At 28.5% G+C, this 21,867-nt stretch overlaps 1 protein-coding gene and 1 long non-coding RNA gene across 49 annotated transcripts in view; one reads left to right on the plus strand and one right to left on the minus strand.

Annotated features, from left to right (window-relative positions):
* The window catches only part of LOC107456393 (focal adhesion protein tensin), a 348,273-nt gene that overhangs the window by 235,991 nt on the left and 90,415 nt on the right, over positions 1 to 21,867 (plus strand). The window lies entirely within an intron of this gene.
* Positions 7,047 to 8,044, minus strand: LOC139425071 (uncharacterized). Its single transcript, XR_011636273.1, has 3 exons — positions 7,678 to 8,044; positions 7,311 to 7,384; positions 7,047 to 7,170 (listed from the first exon to the last, which is right to left on the minus strand). It is a non-coding gene; the product is annotated as an uncharacterized lncRNA (long non-coding RNA).

Genomic DNA, 21,867 nt, shown 5'->3' on the forward strand with positions numbered 1-21,867 from the left:
ACATTGTTCTATTCAACGTTTTCGCAATTATTTCAACCCCAATCTATTTCGGTTTATTGCCAGTCCGTAGCGCATGAAAACGCCATTCGTTTCACATGATTCAAAATTTCATGATTTTTGACAATTGTCAAAAACAATGTCAAAAGTTTTTTTTTTTTTTTACATGACGGTTAAAGCAAGATAAAACCGTCAATTGTCAAAAACTTTCCAACCCAGCCTAATTATGATATTTTTNTTCCCCCCCCCCAAGAAATATTATATAGGCAATTCATATAAAGTAAAGTGAAAAATTTTATGCCTTATTATTTTACAACGGGTTTCATGTTCAGAAAATAAGTCATTCTATTACTTGGCTTATTGTGTGTTTAATCTTCGAAAAGTTTTAAAAATGAAGAAATTTTTTTACGTTTCAAATTAAAGAAAGACGAGATATCTCGTCCTTATTTCTTAGAGCAGGGTGCTTAGCGTTTTTATAAAAGTGCTTAAAGGTGCTTATTTCCGTTTTTTAATAGCCCTTAAAGATGCTCTTTCATGGGGTGTTTTTAAAAAGTGCTTAATTTTCCCTTTTTTCAAAATGAGATTTTTCCTTTACTATGTTGATTTTCGCTTCGAAGTATGCAAAAAGACACAGTTCACATTGTTCTATTCAACGTTTTCGCAATTATTTCAACCCCAATCTATTTCGGTTTATTGCCAGTCCGTAGCGTATGAAAACGCCATTCGTTTCACATGATTCAAAATTTCATGATTTTTGACAATTGTCAAAAACAATGTCAAAAGGATTTTTTTTTTGACATGACGGTTAAAACAAGATAAAACCATCAATTGTCAAAAACTTTCCAATCCCGCCTAATTATGATGCTTTTTTTAAGTGCTTAAAAATATTTTTTGAGTGCTTGAAAAGTGCTTAAAAGGTGCTACTTTTTTGTTGAATAATTTGGCTACGCACCCTGTTAGAGAGTGTCACCACGGAAAGGGGACTCTAACCCATGATCCGTCTACCACTGACGATATTTTACGTCTGGGCTGTGATGGGTGCGAGCCGGGTGCGGGATTCGTATCGACCAGCCATCGCTGGGATTCGAACCCGGTTCACTTCATGAGAAGGCGAACGCTCTATCCCCTGAGCCACCACAGCTCATGTTCCATGTTTGAAAACTATTGCTTCCGTAGTTTTTGTTCAGTCTTAACACACATGAAGTATAAATTATACGTATATAGTAAGTATTATGCTGCCAAGAGATATTAATTATATGACTGGGAGTAAAAATCTCGTAAATTTAAAACCGAAACAATTGTGAAGTTTTGAAAACCTTAAAACATTTTTTCACTGAATTATGCTGAAGGAAATAAATACTTGACATTTCAAATACTTTTTACTCTATAAAGTCATTTATTTTTAAAATCTCCGCATTCTTTTGCAAATCAAAACTATTTTTTAATCAAGCGAACGATAAATGTTTTGATCGTAGTTTATAATGATAAGTAATTATTAGAAATATTTCTCTATTAGAAAACTGAAGTCTATTCAAGAATTTAAGATTTCAAAACATGTTTTGTTCATTAAGTTTATGATGAATTTAAGATTAAATTCCCATTCCAGTTATTGGTATGTTTATTTATTGAAAGCATTTAAGTTAAATTCTCTTTTAAATTCTTTCTTTAATAGAATTCCAAACCAATTTTTCAATCATCTCTATGTATTCAAAAATTCTTTAATATTTTGGAATAAAGGAAAATATTTTGTATTGTTTCTTTTGAAATTAAAAAATCATTTCCTTTTTAATGAAGTTTTCTTTAATAGTTAAATTATATTCTATATTATCCTAATTATTTTTCTTTATGTCAAAATGTCTTTTTTTTTGTGAAAATGAATGAAATATATTGAAAAAGTTCTGTATGAAAAGAAAATAACCGAGCTATTAAATCTGTATATAATAATATGGGTTTCTTTGAAGTTTGAAATAGCAACGCTTTAATTATAAAAATACTGTTTTTAATGAAAGAATAACTTATTCAACTATCAAAAGTTTGATAAATTGACCTGAGGTTTTTCAATTCAAAGAATATATTTTTGAAAGTGAAATTTTTTTTTAATAAAATTATTGTTGTTAGACTTTTTTTAATTGAAATCAGAGCGTGTTTTATGCAATTGATTAAGCTTTTTAGAAAACATTTTAGTTAGTTCGAAAAAACAACCTATGATTTTCTTTTTAATTCTGTTAATCTTCCGTAAAGATGTACATGCGATGCGTTTTGATGTAGCTCACTGATGCGTAACTGTGTTTGTAATTGATAAGCCACTGATTTGAATAAAGAAAACACTTAAAATACGTTTTTTAAGTTGATGTTGGTTTTTCAGTTGTCATGATCCATTTCCTCATGTTTTGCTTTAATAGTGTATTTAAAGGAACGTAAAAAGCAGTTTTATGAGTTTTTTGAAATCATACTTGCATTTATATTTTTCTTTTAATAATAATAATATAATAATATTTTTTTTTTGTTCATTTGAATATAATAATATTTTTTTGTTTATTTGTACATTTTATCTTTTCAAAATATTTATACGCCCTCTCACTAGCAGCTATGCCAAAAAAAAACTTATAGTAACTAAAATATGTTTCTTTTCCGCTTCCCCCCCCGTTTTTATAATTATTTATTTTAATTTTTGTAGCTTACTGTATGTTCAAGCTGTTCTTCGACGATTTTGAATTGTATTTACTGTTCAAAGTATATCGTCGAACTGTTGTTACTGTTGTAACTGTTGTTTGTTATAACTATTTATAACTGTTAGGCTAAGATTTGTCAATCTTTAAACGGCATGTTTCTATGTTAATTTTTAAAATGGTGCAATAATACTAATTTGTAGGAAAGCAACTAATTTGCGAAAGGAAAGGCATTTTTTTTAGCATTTTAAAAATCATTCCAATACTGCTTTGTATGGGTTCTTAAAACTTTTCTAAAATTGTGAATTATTCATAGATTTTAATGATTCTCATCTAGAACGAAAAAATTCTTTTATTGGGAAATTTTTAAAAATTCTTAATATTTTTTTAAAAATCTTTGAACTATTTTTCATATAAAGATAACTTTTTTAGTCTTAATAGTATATATAATTTAAATTTACAGCTTTGCTTTGAGTTTGAGACGCAAAAACCGTCTTCGCCGTATTTTTCATACTTTTTTCAATATTTTGCATTAATTTGGATCAAAAGTAAGGTTAAGTTGAGTTTAAGTTGAAAAAATATTGTATTTATCATTTTCATAATTTATGGTTANCAGCTTTGCTTTGAGTTTGAGACGCAAAAAACTTCTTCGCCGTATTTTTCATACTTTTTTCAATATTTTGCATTAATTTGGATCAAAAGTAAGGTTAAGTTGAGTTTAAGTTGAAAAAATATTGTATTTATCATTTTCATAATTTATGGTTATAAAATACAGCATGAAACACTGGTGTTTTTTTCTGCGTTAAATGTAAAATCTCGTCAACAATATAAAATCTTGTTAATCAAACACTGCTCTTTTACGAACAAATTTGCAATTATTTCCATTTATTTAGATAAAAAAAAAAACATTTATTCATCATTGAAATTTCTCCAATTTACAATATCACTTTTTGATAAATTTTTGCATATGAATGAAAAAAAATTACGAGGTACTTTTCTTGGATTTTATATTTTAGTACAAATAATTCTGATAATCTAACAGATTTTTTTAGTAACTATTATACTTTTTCTCGTAATTAAAAAATATCAAAATATATTTTTGCTTGTAATTAGAGAACCAGAAGAAAACTCTATAAAAAGGACACCCGTGTTCCATCTGCGAGGGTTTAAACATATTTATATCACTTGGTGACAAAACTTGGAAGTAGGATTATTTGAATTACGTTTACTCCTTTGTAAGTTATAGTCCCTGGCCAAATTACTGGACGCACTATAAGATTCTATGTAAAATCTTAATTATCAAGTGATACTATACATCTTTATTGTTTTTACGTGACTGAAACCGGTTTGCGCTTGTTTACGTTAGTGTATTAATTGGTTAACATTGTAATGCAATACGTTAACACGTATGTACACGTATGTTTAAATATAAAAGTATTGCATTTAAACTCGTGCAAAACATGTCATTATTAAAACACTACATTTTTTGTCTAATTATTATATGCTAATATAATACCTGATATAATAAATATTCGATATTTATATAATATATCGTCTAATTTATCCAATCATTGAATTTATATTATATATCGTCTAATTTAACCAATAGGTACCCGGACGTAAACAACTGCAAACCGGTTTCCGTCGCATAAAAACAATAAAGCCGTATAGTGTCACCTAATAATTTAGATTTCACATAGAATCTTAGAGTACGTCTAATAAATCAGCCAGGGACTTTAAATGAAAATATATGAGTCTTATAATTTTAAAAGAGGAAATATATGATTTTTTTTATATTTCACTTTTTATTCTCATTCATCGGGAAGGTATTGTGCTCCATGAACTGTAACTGTATCTCTGCCATGTTTAAAGCATCTTTTCACACTTTTTATCTTACTTTTCCTCAACTCAAGTGATGCAGTCACACTTCACTACCCTTACATAGTTGATAAGATCTCTTCTGATTTTCGAATAACTTTTAAATACAAGCGAATGATCCCTGATACTCAGAAAAATCAGCAATAGGTTTTTTAAATTACTTTTTGGTCTGCAAAAATTGTCTCATCTCAGACGTTGAATGTAAAGTTTCAAATTACATTTGTTATTGTTTGATACATCTGTTTACAGTGCGCAAAAAAATAAACAGACCACTCTCATTAACTTTTGATGAGACTCGCTCTTAATGGTTCGAAAGGGTTATCTAATATGTAAGTAAATTAGTGCATTCGATATTTTAAGTTACCAAATCCAGGCACAAAAACGTATTTTCTCTGAATAAACATACCCTTTTTTCGACGGATTCGAATTTATGACCCTCAAAATATAGGGAGTAGCCGCAATCTGGGAAACAGTGTTCCCATAGTTTAGTCAGGAGATTGATCCAAAGTTTGGACACTTTAATTATTTTTATTTTTTGCATTTTTCGCCATATCTCGAGAACCTTTTAAGCGAATTGAAAAAAATTTACACGCAATTATAAAATTCGTTTTCCCCAAGATAATTCCACAAAAAAAAATAATAATCAGTAAACATTTATTGTTTTTTATTATTTTATTTAATAAATGCTGAAAAATTTTTGAATCGTAAGGTAAACAATTTTTTTGCATGGCAAAGTATTTTGCTTCAACGCAGTGGTCGGTGCGAAATTCGTTTCGAACAGCCATTGCTGGATTCAAACCCAGGTCAACTGATAGGGAGGCGAGCACTCTATCCCCTGAGCCACCACGGCTCTAAAATATGTAATTACGCATAATATTTAGAGCCCATATATAGTACGGCAAAAAATAATTATGAATTTAAAATTTAAACTGAGTGTTATAAAAACACCGAGCCCCCAAACTTTTCCTTTACTACAAACTTTTCTGATGAGAATGAAAAAGTCCAAATTTCAAGTTTTTGGTATTTATATTTGAAAAAACTATAATTCTTCATAACGAAAATTTAATTAAAACTTAGTTTCTTATACATGAGTTCTATAAAAAAAGTTAATTCTCAATAATTAATGCAAGAAATAAACTTGCGACATTTTATTTATTTATTTATTTTATTATTATTATTTTCATTTGGTTATGGGACATGTATGATTATCATATTAAAACTTCAACTGTTTAAGTCAGTGTTAATTCAATCAAATATCACTTATTAAATAAAAGGTAAGTTGTGTTATTTTAATCTAGATCTGTCTAAATAACTGTAGAATTGGGATAATTTATTGTACAAAAAACAATTTATGATGAGCCTTATTAGTAAATCCCTCGCGTTACAGTTTTAATTTATGCACTCATGATGTTATGGCAGACTAGCTTTATTCCTTGCCTAATTTGTCTTTTGCATACAGCTATAAATATTAGGCTATTTGCAAACAAAACTATTGTAGGTGTTATTGGAATTTACATGAATATTTCATGAATAACCTTAACCTTAAGGTGAACCTCCTTTTGAATGAGATATATTTCTCCATTATTTCCTGGTACTGGTCAATTCTTATTTTTTTTCCTATTCATTATTCACTGCATCTAAATTTATTGTTTTTATTTGACACAAATATTTCATTAGCAATACTGTCAAAAACTCCTTTTTGTTTTTGACAAATAATGTATTGGTTTCTAGTCCTTATAAAACGCGACGCGACATCGCGACCTAAAAGATTCGATTTTAAAATTTATAATTTTTCTTATAAGTTTGAAAACCCTAATTAAAGTGCCTTCTGAAAATTGTAAATATGTACAAATGGGTCAAAAATTATAATTTTATTAAATGAAATCCTTATAACTTCTAAACTATTAGTCAATTTAATTTTAACTTCATTCAATTTAGCGTAAAACAATGCAAAAAATGGAATGTCTTTGCGGATCAGTTTAAAATTTACAAATGCATAAATTGTTATAAGTACAAAACTGTACGTGTGGTATAGTTTTGTTCTTATAGGTATAATATACAAGACTGTACTTTTTTTACGTAAATATAACTTGTGACTCATTAGTCCTATTAACTTTGTTTTGATTTTACTTGATTTAGCATTAAGTACGAAGGAAATAATATCTTACTTGTCCAGATAAGAGTGTTGGACATTTTCACAGTAAAATATTATCCATAATTTTCACAATAATATTTATTTATTAAGAGTAATTCAGTGATTTTACGGTAATTATTACTGCGAAAATTACGGTACATATTTTTTTGTTTCGTAACTTGTTTCAATAAAAATAGATTTTAATTTTAAGTGCCGTTACTTTTTACCGGAATTTGATCCGGAATTTTTTACAGTGTAGGAAGTATAAACGTTATAATTCTGTAAAAGTAAAAAACGTAATCTGAAGAAAGTTATTATTTTAAAGAAGCAATTCTGAACAACTTAACTTTTTTTAAATTAAATTTAATTTGCTTATATTTATGTTATTTTTGTAACAATTATTTCTAAAGGATTGTATTGGTAATTTTTAATTTCGTACATTTCATCCAGTTTCTTCCATTATGTCTGTTTTCTTCCTGTCCAGTTTTCTTCCTGTAAAAAGTTATTATTTTAAAAAAGCAATTGGGAAAAACTTAACTTCTTTTTAAATTAAATTTAATTTTGCTTAAATTTAAGTTATTCTTGTAGCAATTATTTCTAAGCAATTGTATTGATTATTTTTAATTTCATACATTTCATCCAGTTTCTTTCATTTTGTCTGTTTTCTTCCGGTCTTTCCACTTTTCTTCCGGACAAAATGCCAACCCTAAATGGTATTAAAATAAAAAAGTATAAAGATTTTATCATTATACATAGTCACATGTTAATAATAAACTGTGTGACTTAAAAGGAAACCCTTCAGTTGTTTACAGTAAATGAGTGACGCGTATCACATGACCTGTTAATATTTACTTAATGGATAATATTGTTTCTTATATTTTTTTTTCAACATCAAATATTGGAAATAAACTAAATGGGAAAATCGATAGTAGATCTCTTTTTTGTTGCCGACTTATACAAACGAGTCAGATGATGGGGATTATATAAGACCATACTTACATAACCATTTTTTAATATGAAGTTTTGAGGCATTAGGTTCGAACTCCAACTCAATTCTGCGAAGAAAAATTTAAAGTTTACTTTTAATAAGTATAAAATTATAAACAATTATTTTTAGTTGTTTCTGAAACAGAAATGTACTAGTATCAAGTTTATATTGATTTGTTAAATTATAGAGAAAAACAATTAATGCTATTGGCCTTAGTTTGTGGTTCAGTAATTAATTGTTTCAAGAATTAATAACAGATATCTAAAGAGAGGATTTTTTTAAAAATCAAAATATTCTTTTATGAATTGATTTCTTTGTTTATTTTTCTTTAATTTTTTTAATAATTAAAATTGTATTTTATTTTATTTGAAACATTTTTAACTAAGCATAATGGATATTTTAACAAGTTCTTTTGTTCAAAAAAGATAAATAAATATGCATAAAGAAATTTTTTTTTTTAAAGTATTAGATTAAAAAATATTTACCTTAAAAAAAATTCCGAATCAGATTACGGTATAAAGTACCCACACTTTCGGGTTTATCATTAAAATCCATTTTTACCTTAAAATATTATACCGTAATTATTAAAGTACTCTTTATTTAATTATAGAATGATTCATTTATTCTACGGCAATTATTACAGTAAAAATTACAGTATATCAGATTTTTTTGTTCTGTAACATGTACCGGTAAAATTGGATTACCAGTACCCTGATTGCTGATCCTTTTATATATATTAAATATTAAAGTCAAGGGAACAAATTTAGCTTAATTCATCTTTAAATTTATTATTCAAATATTTCAAGATCCTAATTCGAAAATTTCCAACTCATTACATTTTGTATCAAACGGAATTTCGGTTCAATTCGGATAATTTGATTAAAAGGCATCAAAGTAGCTGCATAGTTAGATAAAAAAAATTATTCGCATTTAGTGAGAAATAAAAACCATCCTATGCGCTCACCCTTTGTTAAGTGTGTGAGTAATTCAGGTCAGAATGCTATGAGTTTACTTTAGGACACTTAACATTCCTCATTTGTGGGAGTGTCCCCATTGAAAGTGAAAGTACCCGAATAAACAAACACCCGTTTTCTCGGNTTCTGTTGTTCAAAAAAGATAAATAAATATGCATAAACAAAAAAAAAAATTTGAAAATATTAGATTAAAAAATATTCACCGTAAAAAAAATTCCGAATCAAATTACGGTATAAAGTACCCGCACTTTCGGATGTATCATTAAAATCCATTTTTAAGCAAAATTTCATACCGTAATTATTAACGTACTCTTTATTTAATTATAGAATGATTAGTTTATTTTACGGCAATTATTACAGTAAAAATTACAGTATATCAGATTTTTTTGTTCTGTAACAATGTACCGGTAAAATTGGATTACCAGTACCCTGATTGCTGGTCCTTTTATATATATTAAATATTAAAGTCAAGGGAACAAATTTAGCTTAATTCATCTTTAAATTTATTATTCAAATATTTCAAGATCCTAAATCGAAAATTTCCAACTCATTACATTTTGTATCAAACGGAATTTCGGTTCAATTCGGATAATTTGATTAAAAGGCATCAAAGTAGCTGCATAGTTAGATAAAAAAAATTATTCGCATTTAGTGAGAAATAAAAACCATCCTATGCGCTCACCCTTTGTTAAGTGTGTGAGTAATTCAGGTCAGAATGCTATGAGTTTACTTTAGGACACTTAACATTCCTCATTTGTGGGAGTGTCCCCATTGAAAGTGAAAGTACCCGAATAAACAAACACCCGTTTTCTCGGAAATTTACTCGAATGGTATCTTTTCTTTCTAAAATGTTATTTGGGAATCGTTTTAAAATGAAGCCACCCCTTTTTTATGGTTTATTGTGTTCGTTCACACCACTCATACAAGCAATTTTAGTATTAAACATTATTTTTGGATTTTACATTTATTGCTTGTTAAATTCTAAATACTAAATATATCATTGTTCCAAAATTAGCAGATTTGAGTATTGGGGCTATAAAACTGCATGATCAAACATAATAACCTAATGTGTGTAAAAATTTTATTGTAATCGAAATTTTTTTTTGTAAAAATAGCAAATCGAAAAACGTAACAGAGTGGACGTAAATATTTTTTTAATTTGTTTTTATATAAAACGTGATTTTTTTATGATTTTAAATAATTTAATGTTAAAGAAAAGTCATTTGTATAAAATGTGACGAAATCGCAAAGTATGTTTGGAAAATGTTAAAACAAGTTCATTTGTACAAAACGTGGGGAAATTGCTGAGTATGTTTGTCGAGGCATGGAAAACGTTAATGAAAGTTCATTTGTACAACAAAATGTGTTGAAATTGCGAGTATGTTTGTCGAGGGAAAGAAAACGTTAATGAAAGTTCATTTGTACAAAAGGTGTTGGAATTACTAAGTCTGTGTGTGGATGGATGAAAAACGCTAAAGGAAGTTCATTTGTACAACAAAATGTGTTGAAATTGCTAAGTATGTTTGTGGATGGAAAACGTTAAAGAAAGTTCTTTTGTACAAAATGTAATGAAATCACTTAGTATGTTTGTGGATGGATGGAAAACGTTAAAGGAAGTTCATTTGTACAACAAAATATGTTGAAATTGCTAAGTATGTTTGTGGATGGAAAACGTTAAAGAAAGTTCATTTGTACAAAATGTGATGAAATCACTTAGTATGTTTGTGGATGGTTGAAAAACCTTAAAAGAAGTTCATTTGTACAACAAAATGTGTTGAAATTGCTAAGTATGTTTGTGAATGAAAAACGTTAAAGAAAGTTCATTTGTACAAAAGTTGTTGGAATTACTAAGTACAAATGAACTTTTTTTTAACGTTTTCCATCTATCCACAAACATACTTAGTAATTCCAACAACTTTTGTACAAATGAACTTTTTTTAACGTTTTCCATCCATCCACAAACGTACAACAAAACGTGTTGAAATTGCTAAGTATGTTTGTGTATGAAATATAATCGTAAAGAAAGTTCGTTTATGCAAAATTTGATTAAAAAGTACAATTGTAAGTATAAATTCAGGGTTAAACAAAATTCGTTGAAACACAATGGGATTAGATGAAAGAATAAATTTGTGAACAAAAAAGAAACATTTTTTGTGCGCACAATTTGCTTGAATGTTAAACTGGTGATAAAAAGCTTAAAATAACACTTACATGAGCGTGTCATGAAATTAAAGAGCAAATTTGTGAATGAAAAGGAAACTTTTAAGTTGAAACACCCTATCTTTATTATGTAGTTGAAAAGGTCGATTTCACGGGGTGTGATTGTTTTAAGTACAGAAAAAATCTTAACCGTGACTGATAACTACAACCTTGACACCTTCAACAAATTATTGATTCTGTCCCTTGTTTGTGGTGAAATATTTAAATTCTTTTTTTTTTCTCTCTAAAAGTAACCATTCTTATTGCTTTTAATCGTGTAAGAAAAAGTAGTTTCGAAATTTCATCAAACAATTGTCCATTTTAACAGGTATAATTATTGTTATAAAAAAAAAACAAAAAAACAAAAAAGAAAAGAAGAAAAAAAACGAATTTTTGGTAACGCCCTAATTTAGTTCAGAAGATTGTTCATGTAGCGTTATCTCTTCAAGAGAAATACTTTTTGACTATAGGGAGTACCATATTTTGGTCAACGTACATAAACAATGTTACTTTTTGATTAAAAAATCCAAATAAAATATTGTTATTGAGCTCTTTAAAAGTATATTGTAAGCATAAAATCTGTATTAACAACTTAAGCTTAATTTAATTTGCTCATCATTATAGATGTAACATTAATTCAGAATAGATTAAAACTGTTTTAAACATTTATTTGTTACAGAGTAAATTCTATTTTGTATCGGCGTTTTTTTTATGAAATAATAAACATTACTAGATTTTAAAATAAACATAATTTATTCCTAACTTATAGGATAAATGTTTTTTTATGCTTTAAAATGAACATTTTAATAATATATATATCATACATTATTTTATGCATTTGTTATTATTTTATATGTTTGTTACTATAGAATAAACATTAGTTTATTATAGCTTTAAAATAGTTTATACGTTTCATATTATTACTGAATGATTTAATGGAAATGGTTTTTTTGCCATACTCATAGAAATAATGATAAAGCTACCAAATTTTGCCTTATTTACCAAATTTTATCGCATATTATAACACTATACTTAATGGTTAGTTTAACCAAAATTATTTCCAAATCGCTTCGGTTATAACTACCGAGCTTTTTGGTTTTTCCATAGAGTCAGAAACACGGTAACACATTCTGGTAGTTTCGGCTATACTTTTTTCTCAGTGTTTAATTTAAATAAGTCTATTTTAATAAATTTATGTAACGGATTATATTGTAAAATTCAAAAGTGAAAGCTCTGTCAAAAATTTGAATTATTTTAATGAATTTAGGTAACGAATTACATTGTAAAAGTCAAAAGTGAATGGTCTATCAAAAAGTTAAATTATTTTGTTTTAGGTATAAAGCTCTCCTATTTTTTATTCTTGCCTGTTAGTGTAAGTGTGAATATTTTTTTTTTTTTAAATTTAACTATGCAATATAACTTAGATAATTATGTTAATTTGATCTTCTTAAATTTCGAAATTTGTTTGTCATTTTCTTTCAGTATGTACTGTTTATAGTAATTTTACGAGACTTGTATTTTTTTTTTTGAAATGTTAACAAATTTTACGTATTTTAATTTATTTTAGTAATATTTAAATGTACCTAAGCTTTAAATTTTTTTAAATTTCTTTCTTAATAGTCTTGATAAAAAATAATATTTTTAAAATTGTCACTCTTTTAGAAAGGGGCATTACACAAGTTAGAATGAATTAAGAAAAACAATGATAAAAAAGAAAACATATTTCAATACGACTTAGTAAACACAATTATAGTTTAATACATTCGATGTTTAGTTACTGTTGAGTAAATTTTCCAATTTTCTTTCCTTTAAAATTCTGAAGAAAAAAAAATTCTTTCCGGTTTCTAAAAATAACGGTAGGGTCATTCTTATTTCGACCCTTGATTATGAAAGCTTAAATGACCCTTAACGAGATATATGTCTTATTTTTTCTAATAACAATTTCCTTGAAATTCATATTAATCTTCTGAAAAAGAAATGCGGCATTTTTGTAACTGTTCCTTCCTTTCCATCGTGATTGCTTGACTTTTATGAATACTATTAATTTATGGTCATATCTGGTTTTATCAAGTAGAACTTGCTTAATTATACATGTAGGAGGATATATCATTAGAATATGATAAAATATTAGCATACTCGTAGTTTTTTTTTATTTTACTTTTTTGTTATCATCAGAAGTGGCATCAGCGCATTGAAAAAAAATGAATCTGTTTTTAATGATATAGGTCTGAATTTTGTTTTTGTTAGGAAAGACATATGATGATGATGATGTAATCTTCAAAAACTTTTCAGTTATTAAATATATGAGGCATTTCATTTTAAAAACTAGTTCACAGAACAGAGATATTTGTGTTTATTGTTTTGTTTTTTTAGGTTTTTTTTAATCTTAAAACGTTTATAACGTTTTGCGAGAGAAGTAATTTGGGTTAATCGGATTTGGATTAGACTTATTGTTAATAAAACGAATCGTAAATGTCTTATTTTAAGCTGGTAAAATTGCATTTTGTATTAAAAAAAGTAATAATAATTGCCTAATTAAAAATAATTTTTGGAAAATTTTTATGTGATGAATTTTTTTTAAAACCTTTTTAGAATATCTGTCTGTTTTTGAAAATGTAATAAGAAGGTTAAAAAAAATTGTTTTTGATCCTTTGATGCAAACTGGACACCGGTGTCTATTTTATGTATTTTTTTTCTGACGTTTCAGTTGAAGGCAAAAATATAGTTTAGTATATTTTAATTATAAAACCAGCCTGATAGTTACTAAAAAAATCTTCTAGATTATCGGGAAAAAAATTTGTAATAAAATATAAAATTTAAAAAAAAGGAATTAGAGATTTTTTCTCAATATTTATCAATAATTGATTTTGTAAATTAAAGAAATTTCAATGATAGATAACTGATTATCCTAGATCTAAATAACTATAAATAAGTTCTAATTTGAAAACTTTTTGTTTGGCAATGAGCAGTGTTGGAAAGGTTTTACCTTTAACGCAGAAAAAGACACCGGAGTTTCTTGATGTATAACCATAAATCATTTAAAATTCTAAATATAAAATTTTTCTCTTATTTTGACCTAAATTAATACAAAATAGTGAGAAAGTATGAAAAATATGTTTAATATAAATTTTGCGTCAAAGGTTTATGAAAGTTTGGAAAAGTTTCTTTTTTTTATACTCTAAAGAAAAGTATTTTTTAATGTTTATTTTTTATTTTACTATCCAAGAAAGTCATGTTATACACTTTCAGAAAAATTATGTTAACTATATGATTATATTAACTATATGATTCACTAAACCTTATCTATTGTGATTCAACGTTAAACCATGTCTAACATGGTTCAACGTTAAACCATGTCTAACATGGTTCAACGTTAAACCATATCTAATATTGCTTTATTTATCGTCGTATTATGTCAGCAGTAAATTTGGAAAATATTATTCTTCATTATGCTCCAAAATGTGTTACAATGAACCACATGAAATGTATTTACAATGAGTTGAACATTAAACTATATGGTTCACCGTTAGATTATATCTAATGTGATTCAAAGTTAAATCATGCTATTGATGTTAAACCATGTTTGATATGATTCAACGTCAAACTATATCTAGTGTGGTTCAACGTTAAACCATATCTAACATAGTTCACAACGTTAAACCATATCTAACTTAGTTCAACTTTAAACGATGTCTAATATGGTTTAACTTAGTATTGTTTTATGTTTGCAGTAAATTTGGAAAATATTGTTCTACAAAATGTGTAACAATGATGAACCTCATCAAATATATTTGTGTGATGCCTGTACTAAACTTTTATATATTTCCCGATAGTATAGTTTTTACGATCTCATAAAACTTTTTTTTTTATAAAAACTGTTATAAACTCATAAAAAAAATCTTCTAAAAGTTCTTTCTTTAAAATTATAACTTAATATATCGGGTACATACCCTCAAAGCGTGATCGATTAAACGGTTACCACGATTCTCATCAATTTTACTACTACCTGTGATTTTTTTTTCCATAAAAAAAAAGTCTTAAGTGCTTTTTGGATCTTTTTTATGTAACTGCGTTTTGAATCTTTAATGCATTTCTCAAGTGGCGTTGGGGGCCCCCGCGTTATTAGGCTGTTTTTCCAGATGTTTTCTTTTGACACTTAGCCCTTTCTATCTTGCCCTATCTGTCCTTTTCACTTCTTTTCCCCTTCATGTACTTCTTCTTTTTTTCTTCTTATTTTATGAGTGATGAGAAACGAAAGAGAAAGACGTGATGAATTACATGTATGAGAGAGGCCGAATAAAAGTAATGAAAAGCGACTTTTAATCCATAGCGCTGCCAGAATGGCCCCCACATCGCCCACTTCAACTACTCAATAAACCTTCTTGTTTCTAATCTTTCTCATCGACAATAAAGAGATCATTTTTAATTGATAAGGTGTCTCATTATGCTTATAACCAGCTGTTAATACCCGTTCTTCGTACGAAGTGAAAACAAAAAGTACTAAAAGTACTAGTAGATAAATCAGTACTGTACAACATTTTAAAATGATGCCCTAAACTGAGAGACGCATACCAGCACAATAAATAAAGTTAAAATAACTTCAATTTTTTAAAATTATTATTATTTTTTGCCCTTTCTGGTAACTTTACGTTATTAGATTAAACTGAACACGTTTTCAGTAGTTAATCCCATCGAAATAAAGATTAACTTATTCAATATCATTTAGCACTATCCTTTTGCTGGAGTGTAACTCATACTCAAAATTTATCACAGTCAAGTCATTTTCTCCTGTTTCTATCTATTTCGAAAGGGCAGATAAGAAACTTCTTTCCGCAGTTTCTACATTAAAAATGCACAGTATTAGTGCAGTTTTATTAGGTACCAAATATACTAATGTAATACTTTGTACCTATATTAGTAAGCGTATTTGGTATCTATTAAAACTGAAACAATTACCATAATATCAGTAGTGCCTATTACTAAAATTAATTATCAGGCGTCAATAATATTATGGCGATTTTTTACGTTTCCCTTAAACGAATCAGCACTATTTCTCTGTCAATTTTGCTTCTCAATTTTATGTCTCAATTACATACTTCTCAATTATATAAAATGTTTCCTTAATTCGGAATCACATCGCAGTGTATTGTGAGAGATAATGAACAAGAATGAAGACTAGACGGTCGAAAATAAAGTGCCGAAACAAGCTGATCGGCGTTTATGGTGTTCTCTTACCAGGAAAAGGTACTTAGAGACCTACTTAGAAAATCTTACTAGAAAATCTCTAACTTAGAAAATCCCGGGCTCGAATCTCGCTTCGAGCATGAGTGTCATTTGTCTCTCTGTTCTATCTGTTTTTCTTGTGTCGTTTGAGCAACATTGATCCACGCATATGGTACCCACGATAAAGTGATTTATTGTGATAAAGTGATTTTGACGAAATTTGTTTCTTTAAAGAAGTGACGATAGCTAGTTCGTCTTTTTGACGAAATGTTTGCTCGGAGTATATACCAGGAAACTGTTTTGGCGAAAACGACTAAAGTTTCGTGAAATTTGAGCATCCATTTTTCACAGTAAAAATGTCACTGTGAATGACCAAAATTTGTGGTTGTTGACTTCCAGTGAATATTGACAATCACATAGTCGCTTTGGTAAATGTCCGAAATATATACTAGGTCTAGTTAAATGCCACTGCCCGGTATACATTTATCCGGTATGCCCTACATCAATGTTTTTTTAAGGTTCAGTGCCACTGCCCGGTATACATTTATCCCATATGCCCTACATCAATGTTTTTTTAAGGTTCAGTGCCACTTCCCGGCAAACATTTGCCCGGTATGCTCTACACCAATGTTTTTTTAAGGTGAAGTGCCACTGCTCCGTATGCATTTAACCGGTACTCCGAACACTGATGTTTCTCCTAATCTATCTTCAGAAGATATTAAAATATCAAATAAACAAACAAATTAATATCAAATCGGATGTAATAAATATTTTTGACATTCACCACAAAGCGACTATGTGATTGTTGACATTCACCGGTGAAAGTCGACATTCTCTTGATTTCGGTCATTCATGGTAATAAAAATACTAGAACACCTTACGTATAATTCATAATGGTATAGGCAAAAAAAAATCGACCTAGAAACGAAATAAAAATCAGTTGTTGCAATAAATATGTGTACTGTAACCTTTAAATTGGCTTCCAATAAAGGAACAAATAGAAAAGAATAAAGAAGGAAAAGTTTAAAGACGCCGGCTGCTTTTTATTGTGGCAACCTCTCTAAACACCGAAGTTGTTGAAGGGATGACTTTATGTTGAGAAATCCAATTCGAACCTTCTTATTTTCATCCTTATTTATTGACTTTTTATTTCTTTTAAGAACTCCTTCCCAGCGTGTGGTGTTATTCTGTTGTTCAAAGTTCAGATAGCCGTCTCGTTAACGGCGTAGGCGTCTCATTTTCTTTTTTCTTTCTTCCATTTTTTTTTTAAAATTCTCCATTCTAACTTATCATCTTAATTTAATTTTTACTCCACATCTTTTCCATTTGTTTGCAGAATTGCATGTCGTTCATCATTTAGACAGGTTTTTTCTTTTATTAGAAATGATATCAATAGCATGTTGGTGCAAATAGTTCATTGTTTTTTTAAACCAAAACATGCTATTGTTTATGGAAAACAAAATATTTCTCTGGTTTTAATTTAACTGCATTCAAGCTCTCGGGTAGCGTTTATTGTTAATACTATTTTTATTTTGCTTTAATGTTAAATTTCTCGAAGTCGACTGAAAAATAGTGAAGTAAAAAAGTTTTTAAAAAATGAAGACCTTGCTATTTCGCCGTTAGAGTTGTTATAAATTAATAATGTAGATCGATAAGGTACGTCCTGGAATTATTAAAATGCAAGTTATTAATGGCATTCTAGACTTAATAAATAAAATTTCAATGAAAAATAGATGGTATGTTTTTTTTTAAATATTTATTTCAATAAATTATAAATATATACAGAGATATTTTGAGGGCATATTTATTATTTTGTTAAACTCTTTGTATTATTGTTATTTTTCCGATTTTTTTCCCTTTTTTTTTCTTTCTTTCTTTTTTCTTATTCTCTTTCACTCTACGAATTCATCTGAAACAAAAAACTTAAATTTCACCTTTCTGAAAGTGTCAAAAGTTAATAAGTGATCAAAATATTTGCCATATCAAAAGGCTTAAAGAAGAATCGCAGTTGCCTACTCTCTGAAGAAAGTCCGTGAAAAAAAAATATTAACTATTCTTTAAATTGGGTAATGTATCTAAAGAAGTCTTGTTGGTATAAACTGAAAAGAAATGAAAGGTCATCCCCTTTCAAGTGTTTTAAAGAGAAGGATTGATGTAACAGTATCTTGCAAAATTGTTATTTGAAACAAATATTTGTAACAAGTTATTTTAAGTGCCGTGAGATAATACTTTGAATATGCGTTACCATCCAACTCATCAGCGGAAAAATAACAAATCGTACACGGGGAAAAACATTCTGTTGAAAGTACTGTACTGTATAGTAATGACATTTCTTTTTAAAAGAAAAAAACCCCATAATTCTTTTAACAAAAACCAAAATAGTCGGTATTTAAACCATTCATTTGGTGATTTTTCCGTTCATATGGGAAAGGCTTATTGGAAATTCTGATTTTCAAATTGCAACACCATTACATTAATTCTGATTTCTTATTGCAACACCTTTAGTAAAAATAAAAAATAGAAAACTGATAAGTAAATGAATAAATGGTTTTTATATCATGTTCTTAAGGTATCGTGAATAAACTAACACATTTACCAAGTTTTATCACACATCATAAAACCATTGTTAGTTTTAGCAAAATAATAACCAAAGCGCTGCGTTAAAAATTACCGAGCTTCTTGGTGTTCCCCATATAGTCAAAAACGCTCAATTTAGAAATAGATAATTAATCACTTTGGTTACACTTTCACATGCGAATGCATATCCGTGAAACATTGCTATTATTTTAAAGAAACGGAAAGTATTTTCGATGTACTTAATTTCTTAGAGGAAATGAAAGAGCATTAAACGATTAAAAAGTTGCAATTATTCGATAATTTCTTAAATGAAATATTTGGCTGTCGAAAAAGGTTAAATAAACAAATTCGAAAAAACAAATGTTTTGGAAAAACAAACTTTCTGTTGTGAACATGAATAAATATTTCTTAATTATTCCTTCATAATTAATGTAAGCCAATTTCTTATTAAAAACCATTTTGAACATAATATGTAACTAAATTCCTCCAACAAAGTTCGCATTCTTAGAGTAGTGAAGTAGTTACTCAAGTTCAACCAAAGTACTAGTTAATAGTCACAACATTTTTAAAAAACTAGCTGTAGCAGGGGTCTGTTTAGAAGAAATTTAACGGACCCTTCACAAAATATCTTTTCATAAAAACGGACTCTTCACAAAATATTTTAACTTAAAAACTGACCCTTCACAAAATGGTATTTCTTTTCATCGGACCCTTCACAAATTTGTTTATCTTCATTATTGTTTTGTTAGTTGAATAAACCCTTCCCAGAGCAGAAAACAAGGAAGATGGATGTAAACGAATTAAGTTTTGTCTTCGATAGACGCTTCTTCCATTATTCTTCCGAAATGAATATTCTGCGTTCAGCAGTATAGGCTAAATATCAAATATTTGCATGTTGCATCTCTAATTTAGAAGCAGCAAATTGCAGCTTATTTTTGAAAATTTAATTTTTTTTTATTATAGTTTTACAATGCTTAGCTTAATATTGTATCTGTTTACAATTTAAGAACTCATTGAAAAAGTTTTTTGCAATAACCGGACCCTATTAGCACAAATTCGTAAAAGCAGGACCCTGGTTGAAAGAATGCGAGTAATTTTTTCACAATTTCACAAAAACCGAACCTTTCACACAATGTCTGAACAGACCCCTGTCTAGTTATTTACATTTGTAACAAAGTAATTGTAGTAAACTACAAAAATAATATAGTTATTCCGACGTCTGTACGATATTTAAGAGTATCTGATACCAATCATCTCCTCAAGAGAAAAGATGACGTTCCCTGAGTGAGTTGCGACACTTTTTGAGATACGATCCCATCAGTCCCGAGGGCCTGTATACCGAAAAATTATGGAACTCGTTTTTCGACCCTATGGTTTCATAAATTAAGCGGAGATTGAACGCTGTAATTACGGTCAATTTCTTATGGAGGGCCATGCCTTTTCATGGGACCTGTCTCCATCTTTAGTGTCGGAAAGGTGTCTGAATTTATGGAAACATCTTTTTAATCATGTTACGCAAGTTGACCATGTGCTTAGGAGTGGAATAAAACGTTCCGTTTTCTTATTTTTATTGATCGTTTATTGGTGTTATTTTATTATCCGTTTCATTTCATTCCCGCATTATTCTACTTTTTTTTTTTTAAACTGTCTTGTACACACTGTTAAAATTCTCAAACTAAAATTGCGGTAAAGTAATCGGCATCGATCTGTCCATCCCATTAACCGTAAAGTTTACGGTTAGGAATATTTCTTACTTTTACGGTTTTGAAACCGTTAACAACTGGTATAGTTAAAAATCGATAAGAATGAAATTTAGCTAGGCATTCGAGTTCGATTATGCCAGGCTTTTCGTTAGGTAATGGACTTAAGAGTTAAGTTGTGGTTGAATAATGTTTTACCGAATGAACCGTGGAATGACGCTTTATTAGTTTTTCTGGTTGTGCCATCTCGTGAGAGTTTGGAAATACTGGACTTTTTTTTTGTGTTAAGCAACTCAGTAGTGCTGTCATCTATGCATGGATGAGAGTTTCCCTTCTAATAGTCTGGGGTCATCAACTGGAGAGAGCAAGACACTAGGGAACTCTTCAAGGAATGGAACTCATTGAAGGAATGGAAGTGAAGTCAGAGCTGGGATTCGAACCCCTGTACAGTCATGAGATCGACAGATTAGCCCTGGTATCCAAGTATGGAAGCTGAACTATATAATTTTGCGTCTTAAATATGACTAAATTAATCTAGTTATGGTTCAGTTTGAACATAAACTAGTACATTAAGTCGTCTCACTCAATTTGTTGTTCGCCATTAAAGAACATAAAAATTGTGAATAAATAAAAAATATATTAAAATTTTGCTCAACCTACAAATTATTTGGGGAGATATTATTTGATTATCCGCTTTAAAATTAAGATTTAAGGAACACGATAGATATGTTCATTAATAAAGATACGAAGAATCATCAATTGCTGCATATAGTTGGAATATTGGGAATAAATTTTAGTTCGTGGAAATGCATTCTACTCTGATTTTCCTTTCTCTGCCACTATGGTTTTTCTTGTTTTGGTTTTTTCTCTCCTTTTTTCTTTCTCTCTCACTTGGCCACTGTGATTTTTCTAGCTTTGTTTCTCGTCTTTATTATTTTTTCCCTTTTTTCGTTGGCAACTTTTCGTTTTATAATTCAAATCACTTTTGATTCATTTTATTCACGCCTGGCAAGCCTTAAAAATAGGCGCCTGTTTTTTCACCAATTTCTATATTTTTTAAGCGAATGAAGCTTTTAATCAAGAAATATTTTCAACTTAAAGTTGAGTTATCTTAATATATATTATTGGGTTTTATTTTATTCAAATATTTCTTTAATGGGAGGGTGAAAAAACAAGCAATTATTTTCTTTAATCAAACCAATAAGTAATGAATTCAATAAGTACCGTAAACCGGGGCGAGTCTACCCATTTTTTCAGTTTGTCAACTTTCAAGTGGTCAAACTTTTGTAAATATTAAAGAAAAGAGGCTTTTAATAGGTGTTTCGGAATCGCTATTTATCCCTCTTTAAAGCTGTGAAATCGATTTTAGAAAATATTAACAGTTACGCTGTTACTGTATATTTTTATAGAACTGCTGACAAATCTCTCGTATGGGGCGAGTCTACCCATTCTACTAAAATGAATGTTAACATTGTAAATAATCAAATTTTACTATTAAATTGTTATTTTAGTTACTATATAGGATATT

This window comes from Parasteatoda tepidariorum, chromosome 2, assembly GCF_043381705.1.
Source record: "Parasteatoda tepidariorum isolate YZ-2023 chromosome 2, CAS_Ptep_4.0, whole genome shotgun sequence".
Lineage (NCBI taxonomy): Eukaryota > Metazoa > Arthropoda > Arachnida > Araneae > Theridiidae > Parasteatoda > Parasteatoda tepidariorum.